Source organism: Etheostoma spectabile, chromosome 20, assembly GCF_008692095.1.
Source record: "Etheostoma spectabile isolate EspeVRDwgs_2016 chromosome 20, UIUC_Espe_1.0, whole genome shotgun sequence".
NCBI lineage: Eukaryota > Metazoa > Chordata > Actinopteri > Perciformes > Percidae > Etheostoma > Etheostoma spectabile.
This window is the reverse complement of record NC_045752.1, coordinates 3437952-3445337: the sequence shown is the minus strand read 5'-3', so window position 1 is coordinate 3445337 and position 7386 is coordinate 3437952. Positions and strand designations below refer to the sequence as shown.

The 7386-nt window shown below is 40.8% G+C and overlaps 1 protein-coding gene across 3 annotated transcripts in view; it reads left to right on the top strand.

Moving 5' to 3' along the window:
• The window catches only part of slc7a14a (solute carrier family 7 member 14a), a 27655-nt gene that overhangs the window by 2095 nt on the left and 18174 nt on the right, over positions 1–7386 (top strand). The window lies entirely within an intron of this gene.

Here is a 7386-nt window from a genome sequence, read left to right as displayed (position 1 = left end):
ACAAACACACACACACACACACACACACACACACACACACACACCCAAGATGTCCAGGTCTCATTTCACATTCATTCACATGAAGGACCACTAGAGCAGCTGGAGGTGCTGTGACTTGCTACTTGCTCAAGGGCATTTTAGCCTTAGCATAACTGCCTCATAGCACCAAAGTAAGTGTTGTTTTTTACAGTGACGAAATACTTTCACTTTAAGGAGGTGTCTAGTAGAGTTTCGGAATTAACAACAAAGGACAACTTCTTTGTTTTTATCATTTTCAGACATTTTATGCCTTTTTAAGGTGGTTGTGAGACAGATCCCCAGTCGGATACGAACTGAGGAACGGTCTGTAGGGCAGTAGGGTATCTAACCCTCTCTGTCCCGGGGGTGTCCCTAAAGAATCTTGAGAATTACGGTTTGTTTGTAGGAGGACCCAAACTCCAAGACACTGACCAGGATTCAGTTATGGGTTAACAGTTTGTTTTGCAAAGATTACCGTTGATGGAGATGCGTTGAAGAAATGGAATGGCTGGTGACGGAAGAGGATGAATTGAGAGTGTCAGGGTGGCGAGGCAGGCAGAGACAGCAAGAGAGAATAGGCAGACAGGCAGACAGACAAGCAGGCAGACAGGTAGGCAGGCATGCATGCAGGCAGGAATCCTGGAGCACATGGAATAAACAAGCAAAAATACAGGAACACAAGGAAAACTGAGATCACTGTAACTGTGTCAATGTTTTTGCTACTTTTGTGCTTTTGTGCAGCTTTTGTGAGCACAACATTGACATATCAACGTCTTTTAGGTTTATATCTTGAACTTGTCTACAAACCTGCTGCTTTCTTGTTTAGGCTACACATCCAGCAGCTACAGAGCAACATTGGATTTTATTTGAAATCGTCTGTCTGGCCGCCTGATGAACATACGTTCCTTATTCACTCACCTTTAGCTCTGTTTTGGGCCCGAGGGAAATATCTGCTTCTTTAGCTGCTAATTGTACCATTGTTTTCCACAAGCTAGTTGCTAACTGTGCATCTCTGCTGTTTGGTGCTGAGCAGGAAGAGACCTATTTCTTTTAATTATTATTTTTTTATGTTTAAGCGTTTTCAAGATGCTTTGCGACTGGTGAGGTTGAACTAAAACAGTACATTTGTGGGCTGGACAGCTAAATAATAAGGGGAGCTCCAGATTTTCGGTAATAATTCGCTGTAGGTTCCGTCTTCACAATGAGCAACCCCCTTTTATAATGACACATTTTTTCACATTCTCATACATTGGTGTTGTCAAGCTATTGCTTATAGTCATGTTAGGTTTAAGTCACAAGCCAAAACAATGACGTGGAAGCTCAAAATACACTAACTGTAACTGCAGGGGTTGTGAAATGCTACTGGTGTCTCGTTCGTGTGTGTGTGTGTGTGTGTGTGTGTGTGTGTGTGTGTGTGTGTGTGTGTGTGTGTGTGTGTGTGTGTGTGTGTGTGTGATACGAGACAGACACTAGAGATAATTGGAAGAATAATGCATAAAAGATTTCTTTAAAGCAGATACTCAAATAAAAAAATGTGATCACAAAAAAGAGCTTAACATTTATTGATGTCATTTGTACCCTCTTAATGTAAAATATAGGTGTGACTCATGCAGCGGACACGCACACACATAATCCTTTATATTTGTGAATGGCTGGCTGGCTGGCCCCCACCGCCCTTTCTGTATCAGCGCTGACGTCAGTGAACCTGTCTGTGCATAAAGGCTAATATAATCAGGACCTCACACACAGAGACACACATTGCATCCTTTTCTTTGTCTCTGTCAGCAGTGCACACACACACACCCCTCTGGTTATTGGCTCAACAAACACTAAAGAGAGAGAGAGACAGACATACAGAGACTGGAGAGGCAGTGTGTGGGAGGTGGGCGGCCTTGATTATTATCATCACAATGTAATCCGATCACAGTTATAAATTTGTGACTGTGGCTTCATCCCTACAGATTTATTAGTGTCACACTTTCCTGCCTTTTTATCTCAATTTCTTGTGATTTTAAGCACTTTCCCCTTTGTCATTATATCTATAGTTTGTCAAATTGGAAAGCTGTCACATTTTAAACTGCCGAGTCTAAGCCCCACAAAATAAAATCTTCCTAACAGCTGATAATTATTATGCATGGTAGGTATGTTTTCTTTTCTTATTCTGTATGTTTTTCAAAAGTCATTGGTTCCCGTCATTGTAAAAGCCGTAAAATAGCAGATAGAGACGTTCTGTGGCATTGACAAACAGTTAATCATATAGCAGATGATTTAGCAAAGTAAGTCCAGTAGTAAAACTGATCGAGAGGAAATCATTGCATGTCTAAAAGGCTTTGTCCCAATTATCCCCCTAATAGGCTTCCTTCCCTTAATGAATGGTATTCTCAGTATAAAGTGTCCTTCAAACAAGACTGCTACAAGAGATTGTAGAAAACTAACCCGCTATTTGCCTCACCACCTCCTCCAGAACTGATGTTGCACAGACCCTCCAGACGTGTAGTGTTTATCATGATGTGTTCCTTTTGGCAAGGCACCAGCAAACAGTACAAGCTGAACTAAGTCATACAGGAGGCGACAAACCTAGTACAACAGGCTGCAGGAAAGGCAACCATGGCAAACACATCAATGGTTGTCAGTGTGACAGGAGAAGATCCAGTTGCAGTGGTTCTATCCTTTGTTTTGGAGTGGATTGTGAAACTTGATCATGAGTTAATAGCTCTTACTTGCTTTCTGTAATTTCGCTCAGAATACAATGCATTCGTATGAATCTGTTTATGATCAACTTTTAGGTTTATTAAACAAATGGACCCCCTTCAAGGAATTGTATAGGTTTCTTCATATGAATGGACAGACTTGTAATGGACAGTGTAGGATTCTCCTTTCCCACAAAACAAGGCAGCTAGGATGACACCTTTTTGTACTTTTAATTTTAAATAATAACAGGTACTTCCCTCAAAGTGTACATTTCGATCCACATTTAATGGCATTAAAAAAATGACTTTTCTAAATTGCCATTCTTAGTTATTAAAATATCAAAGAAAAAGATTCTGCTTGTGCTTCATGCACAAGATATGGCTTCATTTTACTTCCGGCAGTCCAAATATTATGTGTTAAGTGCTCACCATTCGGTCCATTGGTTCTGCACGCTTTGCTGATCTCAGAAGTCAAAGTGGTTGTTTGAAAAACGTTTTGGTGGACAAACATCTGAGTTTAGGATATTTATTAATTTGGTTGCCACGGTGCCAAGTGTAAAGCACTCTTAGGTCAGCCTCTGAGAAGAGACAGAGAAAAAAGGAAAAACAGCCAGTCCATAAGTGAAAGGGGAGGAAATAAACTTGAGAATGTAGCGAGGGTAACAGGTGAAGGTGGAATCGATGAAACAAAAGGACAATCCCTGTCAGCCGACTGTTTGAACATAGTGAGCAGTGTACACATCAGGGACTACACTCATTTGCTGGCAAGCAGCGTGAGCTGACAAACAAGTCCATGGGCCGACAGGGAGGATAGAGCTGGTGAAACCAGAGAGGAAGCAGCGAGGTAAGAAACAGAGCAGTGGAAAAGGGATATATACTATGTGGCTCTAATGGTCTATGACAGTTTTATATTTTAATTTATCTCGAGGTAAGGTAAACCCAAGACCGATGGATGCTGATTTCTTTATCATAAAAAAACAAATATATGCTTTAATACAGTGATGCTATGGAGAAAGCTTTATCCGATACTACAGAAGGATGACACTGTCCCCAGAAAGGATGAGGATCAGCAAATTGAATCCATAGAAACAGTTCTGTGGGGGGAAATGTCTTTTGGCAACCACTTGCAATATTTCCTTTCTCCATTAGTGTCACCATCATTTCATTGTGTTGGCTCCTTATCGAAGAATTAGTCAGCAGGATATCACTGAGCCAGTTATAGAGTCAGGTTTTAAGTATTCTCTTAGACTATTTGTCTGCAATTGAGGTTTTATACTCGGGCATCAAGTTAACTGGGGTTTAGTCTCTGAAGTGGGAAATGGGCCTGTTGCTTTTTAGAGCTTAAGGTCACACACACAGATATCATCGATACGGCTGGTTAGCCATGGTGCCGGAGGGAGCGACACTGTTGTTTTTATTCATCTTGCAATCTGGAGCCAGACCCAGCGTGCTTTAAGCTTCAGGCCCCCACTGTGTTGCATTAGGGCAAGATAGATGGGGATGTGGCAGGCCAAATTGTGAGTCGACCGAGCTGGTCTGCAGGTCAGTCGTGCAGAACAATTTGTCTGAATCTTGGCACCAGCGCCAACACTTTCCACCTTGAAAGCCTTTGACAGACAGGGATGATAGACCTTAAACAGAGAAACAACAATATTTCTTTTTTTGGGGTACTAGTTTCTTAATACTGTGCTGCCAATCTAGAGTACACATCAACATGTTTGAGCTCAATTCGTCAAAATCCAAAGGGAATCATTAGCAAGCCAGAGTATGAGCCAGATATGTGATGAGTAAACTGATTAGACAGCCAACTGTGTAAAGTAGAGGGACATCACTGTTTGTGTTTATATTTGCCCATTACCAGCACCAACACATTAGCCTACACCAAATGGTTTGGGATGACAGCATGCTGTATAGTATCAATGGTCATTAATTTGTTTATAGCAAAAGTAGTCTTTGCAGGCTGCAGTTTTCAGTTCTTCCTTCAAACTGGCACATTGATTATTTCCACTGTGGCTGTTTTAACGAATTCCATGTTCCAAGGCCATTGAACAGTCTGCTAGGATTTTCTCATCATTCAACAAAGTGTGGAGCTACATTTCTTGTGTTATGTCCCAAAATAAACAGTGGATTAGTGGCCGTAGATAAACAGAAATTAGATCGCTACATGTAGAAACATGACTGGATAAGGACCTCCAGTGGCTTTGAATAAATGGAGATCTGAGACTGTAACTTCAACTACTGATTTTGAGTTTTTGTAAAACATTAGCTGCTCTTTCATATAGCTCCCCGATTAAAAAAACAAACATGGAGAGGGCACATTTTTTCATATAGTTGGACTTGAGTAAGTCAAACAAATAATCTATCAGTAAATTACAAGGTGGGTCTGGCAGCCAGATCAGTGAAACTGATACCAACATTGCGGTCCTTATTTAAAAATCAGTCTCTGAACAGTGTAGACAGTCAGGGTTACTTCAAGTCTGAAGTCTTGACTGATCAGTCAAGCAATGCAATCAACCTGACAGGAGGCAATTTCTCTTTTGTGTCAAATGAGGGATCCGATTCATTAGGCTTGTCAGATAGGGACACTGTGGCCAGTCAGCCAAGGATCAGCCACAGAATCAGTCAGTCAAGGAGAGGAAAATGAATTCCGATCTCCACTTTATAACCAGCCAATTACTGGCTGATATCTGTAAGACTCCTCAACTGGATCTAGTAATGTATTGGTTTTCTGTCAGGTCTTTGAACTAAAAGCACACAATATTAAAAATGCAGTTTGTTTCATACAGGACCAAACTGCATTTATAATAATGAGGTCTAGCGAAATGGAAGTAGCTGATATTTAATGGGTATGGATGTACTGTCATGTTAATTGAGAGCAATGCATTATTGTGTATGAGATATTAAACTGTAGACTACGGGGCGCTTTAAGCACTGCTGTGTAACGCTCCATACTGGCTGGCCTCATAAATCTTATCTCTGAGAGGCACTGAAGTAGAGCTGTGCTTACCCATCTACCTGTCTACGCACACACACACACACACACACACACACACACACACACACACACACACACACACACACACACACACACACACACACACACACACACACACACACTGGCTGATTATGTCACAGACAAACATAAAACATGATTAACATGCTATTGGGCTTACAATGACAGTGCTAAAATGTTTATGTTAAGCAGGTATAATATTCAATGTTCCACATCTAAGTTTAGTGTGTTAGCATGCTAATATTAACTAATTAGCACACAAAAAATAAAGACTGAGAGCAAAAGAGAAACGCACATTTACGAAAAGTAAGAAAAACATTCCCCTGGCTCAGGCGCTCTGCTGAACAATGAGTCGGCTCCTTCCTGTCCTGTCTGTGGGCCGTGAGAACGGGGGCCAGGGCTGCTTGCCAGGTTAGTTTGGAGTGAATCAGAAGGGCACTCAGCCTTATTAAGTCAATGCGGCTCTTTCTTACAGTAAAGGCAATGAGAGCTCAATCAGGTTTATTCATCGAGTAATTCAGAGGGCAGGGGCGGACACAGAGACAGGCTTAGTCACGGCTCATTAGACACAAGGATGGATGTTCTGACAGTTGCTCTCATCTGGAAAGGAAACCCTGATGCTAAGAGGTGGTGGTGGTGGTGATGATTATAATGTCATGAATTCAACTGTTGATCTTTTAACGGCAGCCCTCCGGCAGAGCAGATAATGGGAGTTTGTCTAGTACTATAATATTGAAGAAAGGGTTTTGAAATTCTTTTACATAGAGTCCGTGTGCAACAGGGCTGCTGTAAACACAACAGCAGCATATTGCTCACACACTGAGAGATGACAGACATTTTCCAAATCTTTCTCTTACTTGCAGCTTTTCATTATTTTGCTGTGTTTTTCTCCCTTTATGCAGTTTTGTTCACATATGTGCTTATAGTATATATCCGATGGCTTTTTGTCTTGTGATGAAATGGCAAGAGCAAAATGAGGTATTCCACAGCTAGATGTTAAAATATAAATTTGTATTGCCTTCACCCACGCTCTTATTAAATAATTCAGTAGCTAACGTCACCACTGGCACTTTAGTTTGTGCTCCATATAAAGGGCTCAGAAGAACAGCACCATGCAGATGTTGCTATTGGAGAAGTTCTACCTGTCCCTACATACTCTGTACTGTAATGAATATCCAGCACAACAATACGTTTGATTGTCTGATTCTATTTTGAGTGTTTTCTGATTTCATTTAGCACTTGTTCTCTCTCTCTCTATAGTGACATGGCATTAATTTGCTTTTACTGTACTGATCAATCATGTATGTGTTCAGGCAGTTAAAGTATCAGAATCAGAAATACTTTATTGATACCCAAAGGAAAATTCTGTTTTACAATTGGAAGAACTATATAAATATCAGAGAACAAATATAAACAAAAGAAATCTAAGGAGTATGGATATGTACGGTATTTACATAGTTAAAGGAATTTTATGATACAGGATGAACATAATTAAGGACTTGGAAAGGTGAACCCTAATAATGAATAAATAGTAGCAGCAGAGTATAGATAATATTGTCCAGTTTAAAACTCACACAGTGTGTGTGTGTCAGACACTTAGCGGGAGGAGTTATAAAGTTTGATATCCACAGGCTGGAGTGACTTCCTGTGGCGCTCTGTGGTGCA